Below are 10,442 nucleotides of genomic sequence, written 5' to 3'. Positions count from 1 at the left end.
TAGCAAAAACAATTTTGCAGGAACATTTTGTGTTAATGTGAATTTAACAAAATCAGCTGAAGAGCAGGAACAAATAACATCAGCAGCATCACCCCCACCAAAAAAACGACTAAAGTTTGCTAATTTAAGAGCACCAGTCGTAATATCTTCAACTAGAGCAACGATTACCATCATCATTATAGTTTAGCATTGGTGCCAGTAGTAGCTCGATGGTAACTGGTAAAAAATCTACGATACGTGGCCTATAAAAATAGTTTAACAAAACCCACGACACGTGGCCTATACAAATATATTAAAAATCCACGATACGTGGCTTTTAAAATCTTTTAGAAATTCGCGATACGTGGCCTGTAAAAATTGTTTAAAAATTCACGTTAGGTACCTCTAAAAATCTTTTAAAAATCCACGCTACGTAACTTCTAAAAATCTTTTAAAAATCCTCGCTACGTGGCTTCTAAAAATCTTTTAAAAATCCACGCTACGTGGCTTCTAAAAATCTTTTAAAAATCCACGCTACGTGGCTTCTAAAAATCTTTTAAAAATCCACGCTACGTGGCTTCTAAAAATCTTTTAAAAATCCACGCTACGTGGCTTCTAAAAATCTTTTAAAAATCCACGCTACGTGGCTTCTAAAAATCTTTTAAAAATCCACGCTACGTGGCTTCTAAAAATCTTTTAAAAATCCACGCTACGTGGCTTCTAAAAATCTTTTAAAAATCCACGCTACGTGGCTTCTAAAAATCTTTTAAAAATCCACGCTACGTGGCTTCTAAAAATCTTTTAAAAATCCACGCTACGTGGCTTCTAAAAATCTTTTAAAAATCCACGCTACGTGGCTTCTAAAAATCTTTTAAAAATCCACGCTACGTGGCTTCTAAAAATCTTTTAAAAATCCACGCTACGTGGCTTCTAAAAATCTTTTAAAAATCCACGCTACGTGGCTTCTAAAAATCTTTTAAAAATCCACGCTACGTGGCTTCTAAAAATCTTTTAAAAATCCACGCTACGTGGCTTCTAAAAATCTTTTAAAAATCCACGCTACGTGGCTTCTAAAAATCTTTTAAAAATCCACGCTACGTGGCTTCTAAAAATCTTTTAAAAATCCACGCTACGTGGCTTCTAAAAATCTTTTAAAAATCCACGCTACGTGGCTTCTAAAAATCTTTTAAAAATCTACGCTACGTGGCTTCTAAAAATCTTTTAAAAATCCACGCTACGTGGCTTCTAAAAATCTTTTAAAAATCCACGCTACGTGGCTTCTAAAAATCTTTTAAAAATCCACGCTACGTGGCTTCTAAAAATCTTTTAAAAATCCACGCTACGTGGCTTCTAAAAATCTTTTAAAAATCCACGCTACGTGGCTTCTAAAAATCTTTTAAAAATCCACGCTACGTGGCTTCTAAAAATCTTTTAAAAATCCACGCTACGTGGCTTCTAAAAATCTTTTAAAAATCCACGCTACGTGGCTTCTAAAAATCTTTTAAAAATCCACGCTACGTGGCTTCTAAAAATCTTTTAAAAATCCACGCTACGTGGCTTCTAAAAATCTTTTAAAAATCCACGCTACGTGGCTTCTAAAAATCTTTTAAAAATCCACGCTACGTGGCTTCTAAAAATCTTTTAAAAATCCACGCTACGTGGCTTCTAAAAATCTTTTAAAAATCCACGCTACGTGGCTTCTAAAAATCTTTTAAAAATCCACGCTACGTGGCTTCTAAAAATCTTTTAAAAATCCACGCTACGTGGCTTCTAAAAATCTTTTAAAAATCCACGCTACGTGGCTTCTAAAAATCTTTTAAAAATCCACGCTACGTGGCTTCTAAAAATCTTTTAAAAATTCACGCTACGTGGCTTCTAAAAATCTTTTAAAAATCCACGCTACGTGGCTTCTAAAAATCTTTTAAAAAACCACGCTACGTGGCTTCTAAAAATCTTTTAAAAATCCACGCTACGTGGCTTCTAAAAATCTTTTAAAAATCCACGCTACGTGGCTTCTAAAAATCTTTTAAAAATCCACGCTGCGTGGCTTCTAAAAATCTTTTAAAAATCCACGCTACGTGGCTTCTAAAAATCTTTTAAAAATCCACGCTACGTGGCTTCCAAAAATCTTTTAAAAATCCACGCTACGTGGCTTCTAAAAATCTTTTAAAAATCCACGCTACGTGGCTTCTAAAAATCTTTTAAAAATCCACGCTACGTGGCTTCTAAAAATCTTTTAAAAAACCACGCTACGTGGCTTCTAAAAATCTTTTAAAAATCCACGCTACGTGGCTTCTAAAAATCTTTTAAAAATCCACGCTACGTGGCTTCTAAAAATCTTTTAAAAATCCACGCTACGTGGCTTCTAAAAATCTTTTAAAAATCCACGCTACGTGGCTTCTAAAAATCTTTTAAAAATCCACGCTACGTGGCTTCTAAAAATCTTTTAAAAATCCACGCTGCGTGGCTTCTAAAAATCTTTTAAAAATCCACGCTACGTGGCTTCTAAAAATCTTTTAAAAATCCACGCTACGTGGCTTCTAAAAATCTTTTAAAAATCCACGCTACGTGGCTTCTAAAAATCTTTTAAAAATCCACGCTACGTGGCTTCTAAAAATCTTTTAAAAATCCACGCTACGTGGCTTCTAAAAATCTTTTAAAAAACCACGCTACGTGGCTTCTAAAAATCTTTTAAAAATCCACGCTACGTGGCTTCTAAAAATCTTTTAAAAATCCACGCTACGTGGCTTCTAAAAATCTTTTAAAAATCCACGCTACGTGGCTTCTAAAAATCTTTTAAAAATCCACGCTACGTGGCTTCTAAAAATCTTTTAAAAATCCACGCTACGTGGCTTCTAAAAATCTTTTAAAAATCCACGCTACGTGGCTTCTAAAAATCTTTTAAAAATCCACGCTACGTGGCTTCTAAAAATCTTTTAAAAATCCACGCTACGTGGCTTCTAAAAATCTTTTAAAAAACCACGCTACGTGGCTTCTAAAAATCTTTTAAAAATCCACGCTACGTGGCTTCTAAAAATCTTTTAAAAATCCACGCTGCGTGGCTTCTAAAAATCTTTTAAAAATCCACGCTACGTGGCTTCTAAAAATCTTTTAAAAATCCACGCTACGTGGCTTCTAAAAATCTTTTAAAAATCCACGCTACGTGGCTTCTAAAAATCTTTTAAAAATCCACGCTACGTGGCTTCTAAAAATCTTTTAAAAATCCACGCTACGTGGCTTCTAAAAATCTTTTAAAAAACCACGCTACGTGGCTTCTAAAAATCTTTTAAAAAACCACGCTACGTGGCTTCTAAAAATCTTTTAAAAATCCACGCTACGTGGCTTCTAAAAATCTTTTAAAAATCCACGCTACGTGGCTTCTAAAAATCTTTTAAAAATCCACGCTACGTGGCTTCTAAAAATCTTTTAAAAATCCACGCTACGTGGCTTCTAAAAATCTTTTAAAAATCCACGCTACGTGGCTTCTAAAAATCTTTTAAAAATCCACGCTACGTGGCTTCTAAAAATCTTTTAAAAATTCACGCTACGTGGCTTCTAAAAATCTTTTAAAAATCCACGCTACGTGGCTTCTAAAAATCTTTTAAAAAACCACGCTACGTGGCTTCTAAAAATCTTTTAAAAATCCACGCTACGTGGCTTCTAAAAATCTTTTAAAAATCCACGCTACGTGGCTTCTAAAAATCTTTTAAAAATCCACGCTGCGTGGCTTCTAAAAATCTTTTAAAAATCCACGCTACGTGGCTTCTAAAAATCTTTTAAAAATCCACGCTACGTGGCTTCTAAAAATCTTTTAAAAATCCACGCTACGTGGCTTCTAAAAATCTTTTAAAAATCCACGCTACGTGGCTTCTAAAAATCTTTTAAAAATCCACGCTACGTGGCTTCTAAAAATCTTTTAAAAAACCACGCTACGTGGCTTCTAAAAATCTTTTAAAAATCCACGCTACGTGGCTTCTAAAAATCTTTTAAAAATCCACGCTACGTGGCTTCTAAAAATCTTTTAAAAATCCACGCTGCGTGGCTTCTAAAAATCCACGCTACGTGGCTTCTAAAAATCTTTTAAAAATCCACGCTACGTGGCTTCTAAAAATCTTTTAAAAATCCACGCTACGTGGCTTCTAAAAATCTTTTAAAAATCCACGCTACGTGGCTTCTAAAAATCTTTTAAAAATCCACGCTACGTGGCTTCTAAAAATCTTTTAAAAATCCACGCTACGTGGCTTCTAAAAATCTTTTAAAAAACCACGCTACGTGGCTTCTAAAAATCTTTTAAAAATCCACGCTACGTGGCTTCTAAAAATCTTTTAAAAATCCACGCTACGTGGCTTCTAAAAATCTTTTAAAAATCCACGCTGCGTGGCTTCTAAAAATCTTTTAAAAATCCACGCTACGTGGCTTCTAAAAATCTTTTAAAAATCCACGCTACGTGGCTTCTAAAAATCTTTTAAAAATCCACGCTACGTGGCTTCTAAAAATCTTTTAAAAATCCACGCTACGTGGCTTCTAAAAATCTTTTAAAAAACCACGCTACGTGGCTTCTAAAAATCTTTTAAAAATCCACGCTACGTGGCTTCTAAAAATCTTTTAAAAATCCACGCTACGTGGCTTCTAAAAATCTTTTAAAAATCCACGCTGCGTGGCTTCTAAAAATCTTTTAAAAATCCACGCTACGTGGCTTCTAAAAATCTTTTAAAAATCCACGCTACGTGGCTTCTAAAAATCTTTTAAAAATCCACGCTACGTGGCTTCTAAAAATCTTTTAAAAATCCACGCTACGTGGCTTCTAAAAATCTTTTAAAAATCCACGCTACGTGGCTTCTAAAAATCTTTTAAAAAACCACGCTACGTGGCTTCTAAAAATCTTTTAAAAATCCACGCTACGTGGCTTCTAAAAATCTTTTAAAAATCCACGCTACGTGGCTTCTAAAAATCTTTTAAAAATCCACGCTGCGTGGCTTCTAAAAATCTTTTAAAAATCCACGCTACGTGGCTTCTAAAAATCTTTTAAAAATCCACGCTACGTGGCTTCTAAAAATCTTTTAAAAATCCACGCTACGTGGCTTCTAAAAATCTTTTAAAAATCCACGCTACGTGGCTTCTAAAAATCTTTTAAAAATCCACGCTACGTGGCTTCTAAAAATCTTTTAAAAATCCAAGCTACGTGGCTTCTAAAAATCTTTTAAAAATCCACGCTACGTGGCTTCTAAAAATCTTTTAAAAATCCACGCTACCTGGCTTCTAAAAATGCAATAGTTTCATGGTGGTAATCATGGTAAGCGGTAGTTAGTTGTATTACCCTGTAAAATGTTCTTCAAATGCTTTTGTATTTTTACGTTTTTATTATATGCCATAGCAAGGCATGAAGGGTATTATAAGTTCGTCACATTACCAGCACAATGTTTATAGATATTAAGAGGTTAAAAATGATGTTTTAAATATTTTGTAAAAATTGGGAAATACTGACTCTTAATGTCCATCGGCGAACAATTCACTGGCGACGAAAACATAAAAAATCACATTCCGTTTGGCTTATTGGGAAGTCATATTCTTTTGCGCAAACTCCAAATTAGACTCTGTCCGTCCTGCTGATGAGAAAATAGCTCCTCATCGTACAGATAAAATGTAGGCATTTTTATTGAAATTTCCTCTTAAGATTTAATGCTAAAACCTTGTCTACCTTCTAATATGAAGCTCATCTTTAATTCGACCTTGACTGAACAAAATTTTTGTTATTTTTTATTATTTCCCCCTTTAAAAATTAAAACACTGGCCACCATGATTATGATTATCTTATCTAAAAGGGAACCTAGAAAAAATGTGGACAGAATAAAGTGAAGAGCTGAGCTGGACAGTTTGGAATATGCAACACAGTAGAGTGAATTATGTTTTGTGGCTGTTTGCATTTGACTAAGTAGCTTTTGAAATTAACTAAAAAGCTTTTTAAAATTAACAATTATTTTGTTGGTTTTTATATTTGTTATAGTACAAACTTTTAATAGCGTTTTAATTGTAATGGCCTGTTGAAAAGTTGTTTCATGCTAAAGGATCATTGAAATTGTTAACATGTAAAAGATTTTGGAAACTTATTAAATAGAGATTATCTTTTCAAATACAAGAGGTTATTCATAAAAAAGTTCAAGCGGTTATTATAAAATATTAATTAGTATAATTTCCTTCTTTACTTGCAGGTAAGCGAAGCACCAGCTGCATAGCCCATGTAAGTTAAGGGTTACCCCCAATAGAAATGTTTTTTTTGTCTGTGTTGATCGGAGCTTAATTGAAGAAATTCACGTTTAATGGCTCTGAAGGACCATGAAAAATTCTTAAAAATTCACGTTTATTTTCTCTGTAGTACTAAAATTCTTCTTAAAATATGCACGTTTATTTTCTTCCAATATTCTTTATTCATAACACAAAAAGCCATGTATGGCCATACATTATTTACTTATTATTTATTTGCTCTTAAGTACCTTGAAAAATCTTCTTAAAAATCCACCTTTAATGGTGTTGAAAGTCAATAGAAAATTCTTCTTAAAAATTCACTTTTAATGGAGCTGAAAGTCCATAGAAAATTCTTCTTAAAAATTCACTTTTAATGGCGCTGAAGGACCATAGAAAATTCTTCTGAAAAATCCACGTTTAATGGCGCAGAATGGCCATTGAAATTCTTCTTACTAATCTACGTTTAGTGGCGCTGGGGGCCATAGAAAATTCTTCTTAAAAATTCCCGTTTTATGGCGCTGAAGGACCATAGAAAAGTCTTCTAAAAAATCAACGTTTAACCCAGATAAAGCCACTGGTCGTTTAAACGCCACAAAAAATGGTTGCAAAAATTGGCGTAAAACTCTGGTTTTTTCAAATATTTTTGTGGGGTTTTTTCATGTTGTTATAGTATTGTCTGTTATCTGTAATTTCACGCTGATAACGCTTCATTTGACCTACGCATTTCCACGCAATTGGCCAAAAAACCCATGCTATTCAAAAAATCGACTTTTTTGTAATTTTCTACTTTTGATGAAAAATTAAAATCTTTTAAAAATCCACGCTACGTGGCTTCTAAAAATCTTTTAAAAATCCACGCTACGTGGCTTCTAAAAATCTTTTAAAAATCCACGCTACGTGGCTTCTAAAAATCTTTTAAAAAACCACGCTACGTGGCTTCTAAAAATCTTTTAAAAATCCACGCTACGTGGCTTCTAAAAATCTTTTAAAAATCCACGCTGCGTGGCTTCTAAAAATCTTTTAAAAATCCACGCTACGTGGCTTCTAAAAATCTTTTAAAAATCCACGCTACGTGGCTTCTAAAAATCTTTTAAAAATCCACGCTACGTGGCTTCTAAAAATCTTTTAAAAATCCACGCTACGTGGCTTCTAAAAATCTTTTAAAAAACCACGCTACGTGGCTTCTAAAAATCTTTTAAAAAACCACGCTACGTGGCTTCTAAAAATCTTTTAAAAATCCACGCTACGTGGCTTCTAAAAATCTTTTAAAAATCCACGCTACGTGGCTTCTAAAAATCTTTTAAAAATCCACGCTACGTGGCTTCTAAAAATCTTTTAAAAATCCACGCTACGTGGCTTCTAAAAATCTTTTAAAAATCCACGCTACGTGGCTTCTAAAAATCTTTTAAAAATCCACGCTACGTGGCTTCTAAAAATCTTTTAAAAATTCACGCTACGTGGCTTCTAAAAATCTTTTAAAAATCCACGCTACGTGGCTTCTAAAAATCTTTTAAAAAACCACGCTACGTGGCTTCTAAAAATCTTTTAAAAATCCACGCTACGTGGCTTCTAAAAATCTTTTAAAAATCCACGCTACGTGGCTTCTAAAAATCTTTTAAAAATCCACGCTGCGTGGCTTCTAAAAATCTTTTAAAAATCCACGCTACGTGGCTTCCAAAAATCTTTTAAAAATCCACGCTACGTGGCTTCTAAAAATCTTTTAAAAATCCACGCTACGTGGCTTCTAAAAATCTTTTAAAAATCCACGCTACGTGGCTTCTAAAAATCTTTTAAAAATCCACGCTACGTGGCTTCTAAAAATCTTTTAAAAAACCACGCTACGTGGCTTCTAAAAATCTTTTAAAAATCCACGCTACGTGGCTTCTAAAAATCTTTTAAAAATCCACGCTACGTGGCTTCTAAAAATCTTTTAAAAATCCACGCTGCGTGGCTTCTAAAAATCTTCTAAAAATCCACGCTACGTGGCTTCTAAAAATCTTTTAAAAATCCACGCTACGTGGCTTCTAAAAATCTTTTAAAAATCCACGCTACGTGGCTTCTAAAAATCTTTTAAAAATCCACGCTACGTGGCTTCTAAAAATCTTTTAAAAATCCACGCTACGTGGCTTCTAAAAATCTTTTAAAAAACCACGCTACGTGGCTTCTAAAAATCTTTTAAAAATCCACGCTACGTGGCTTCTAAAAATCTTTTAAAAATCCACGCTACGTGGCTTCTAAAAATCTTTTAAAAATCCACGCTGCGTGGCTTCTAAAAATCTTTTAAAAATCCACGCTACGTGGCTTCTAAAAATCTTTTAAAAATCCACGCTACGTGGCTTCTAAAAATCTTTTAAAAATCCACGCTACGTGGCTTCTAAAAATCTTTTAAAAATCCACGCTACGTGGCTTCTAAAAATCTTTTAAAAAACCACGCTACGTGGCTTCTAAAAATCTTTTAAAAATCCACGCTACGTGGCTTCTAAAAATCTTTTAAAAATCCACGCTACGTGGCTTCTAAAAATCTTTTAAAAATCCACGCTGCGTGGCTTCTAAAAATCTTTTAAAAATCCACGCTACGTGGCTTCTAAAAATCTTTTAAAAATCCACGCTACGTGGCTTCTAAAAATCTTTTAAAAATCCACGCTACGTGGCTTCTAAAAATCTTTTAAAAATCCACGCTACGTGGCTTCTAAAAATCTTTTAAAAATCCACGCTACGTGGCTTCTAAAAATCTTTTAAAAAACCACGCTACGTGGCTTCTAAAAATCTTTTAAAAATCCACGCTACGTGGCTTCTAAAAATCTTTTAAAAATCCACGCTACGTGGCTTCTAAAAATCTTTTAAAAATCCACGCTGCGTGGCTTCTAAAAATCTTTTAAAAATCCACGCTACGTGGCTTCTAAAAATCTTTTAAAAATCCACGCTACGTGGCTTCTAAAAATCTTTTAAAAATCCACGCTACGTGGCTTCTAAAAATCTTTTAAAAATCCACGCTACGTGGCTTCTAAAAATCTTTTAAAAATCCACGCTACGTGGCTTCTAAAAATCTTTTAAAAATCCAAGCTACGTGGCTTCTAAAAATCTTTTAAAAATCCACGCTACGTGGCTTCTAAAAATCTTTTAAAAATCCACGCTACCTGGCTTCTAAAAATGCAATAGTTTCATGGTGGTAATCATGGTAAGCGGTAGTTAGTTGTATTACCCTGTAAAATGTTCTTCAAATGCTTTTGTATTTTTACGTTTTTATTATATGCCATAGCAAGGCATGAAGGGTATTATAAGTTCGTCACATTACCAGCACAATGTTTATAGATATTAAGAGGTTAAAAATGATGTTTTAAATATTTTGTAAAAATTGGGAAATACTGACTCTTAATGTCCATCGGCGAACAATTCACTGGCGACGAAAACATAAAAAATCACATTCCGTTTGGCTTATTGGGAAGTCATATTCTTTTGCGCAAACTCCAAATTAGACTCTGTCCGTCCTGCTGATGAGAAAATAGCTCCTCATCGTACAGATAAAATGTAGGCATTTTTATTGAAATTTCCTCTTAAGATTTAATGCTAAAACCTTGTCTACCTTCTAATATGAAGCTCATCTTTAATTCGACCTTGACTGAACAAAATTTTTGTTATTTTTTATTATTTCCCCCTTTAAAAATTAAAACACTGGCCACCATGATTATGATTATCTTATCTAAAAGGGAACCTAGAAAAAATGTGGACAGAATAAAGTGAAGAGCTGAGCTGGACAGTTTGGAATATGCAACACAGTAGAGTGAATTATGTTTTGTGGCTGTTTGCATTTGACTAAGTAGCTTTTGAAATTAACTAAAAAGCTTTTTAAAATTAACAATTATTTTGTTGGTTTTTATATTTGTTATAGTACAAACTTTTAATAGCGTTTTAATTGTAATGGCCTGTTGAAAAGTTGTTTCATGCTAAAGGATCATTGAAATTGTTAACATGTAAAAGATTTTGGAAACTTATTAAATAGAGATTATCTTTTCAAATACAAGAGGTTATTCATAAAAAAGTTCAAGCGGTTATTATAAAATATTAATTAGTATAATTTCCTTCTTTACTTGCAGGTAAGCGAAGCACCAGCTGCATAGCCCATGTAAGTTAAGGGTTACCCCCAATAGAAATGTTTTTTTTGTCTGTGTTGATCGGAGCTTAATTGAAGAAATTCACGTTTAATGGCTCTGAAGGACCAT

This window comes from Musca autumnalis, unplaced genomic scaffold, assembly GCF_047663935.1.
Source record: "Musca autumnalis isolate F117 unplaced genomic scaffold, ASM4766393v1 scaffold_2, whole genome shotgun sequence".
NCBI classification, from domain to species: Eukaryota; Metazoa; Arthropoda; class Insecta; order Diptera; family Muscidae; genus Musca; species Musca autumnalis.
Note: the sequence above shows the minus strand (reverse complement) of the source record.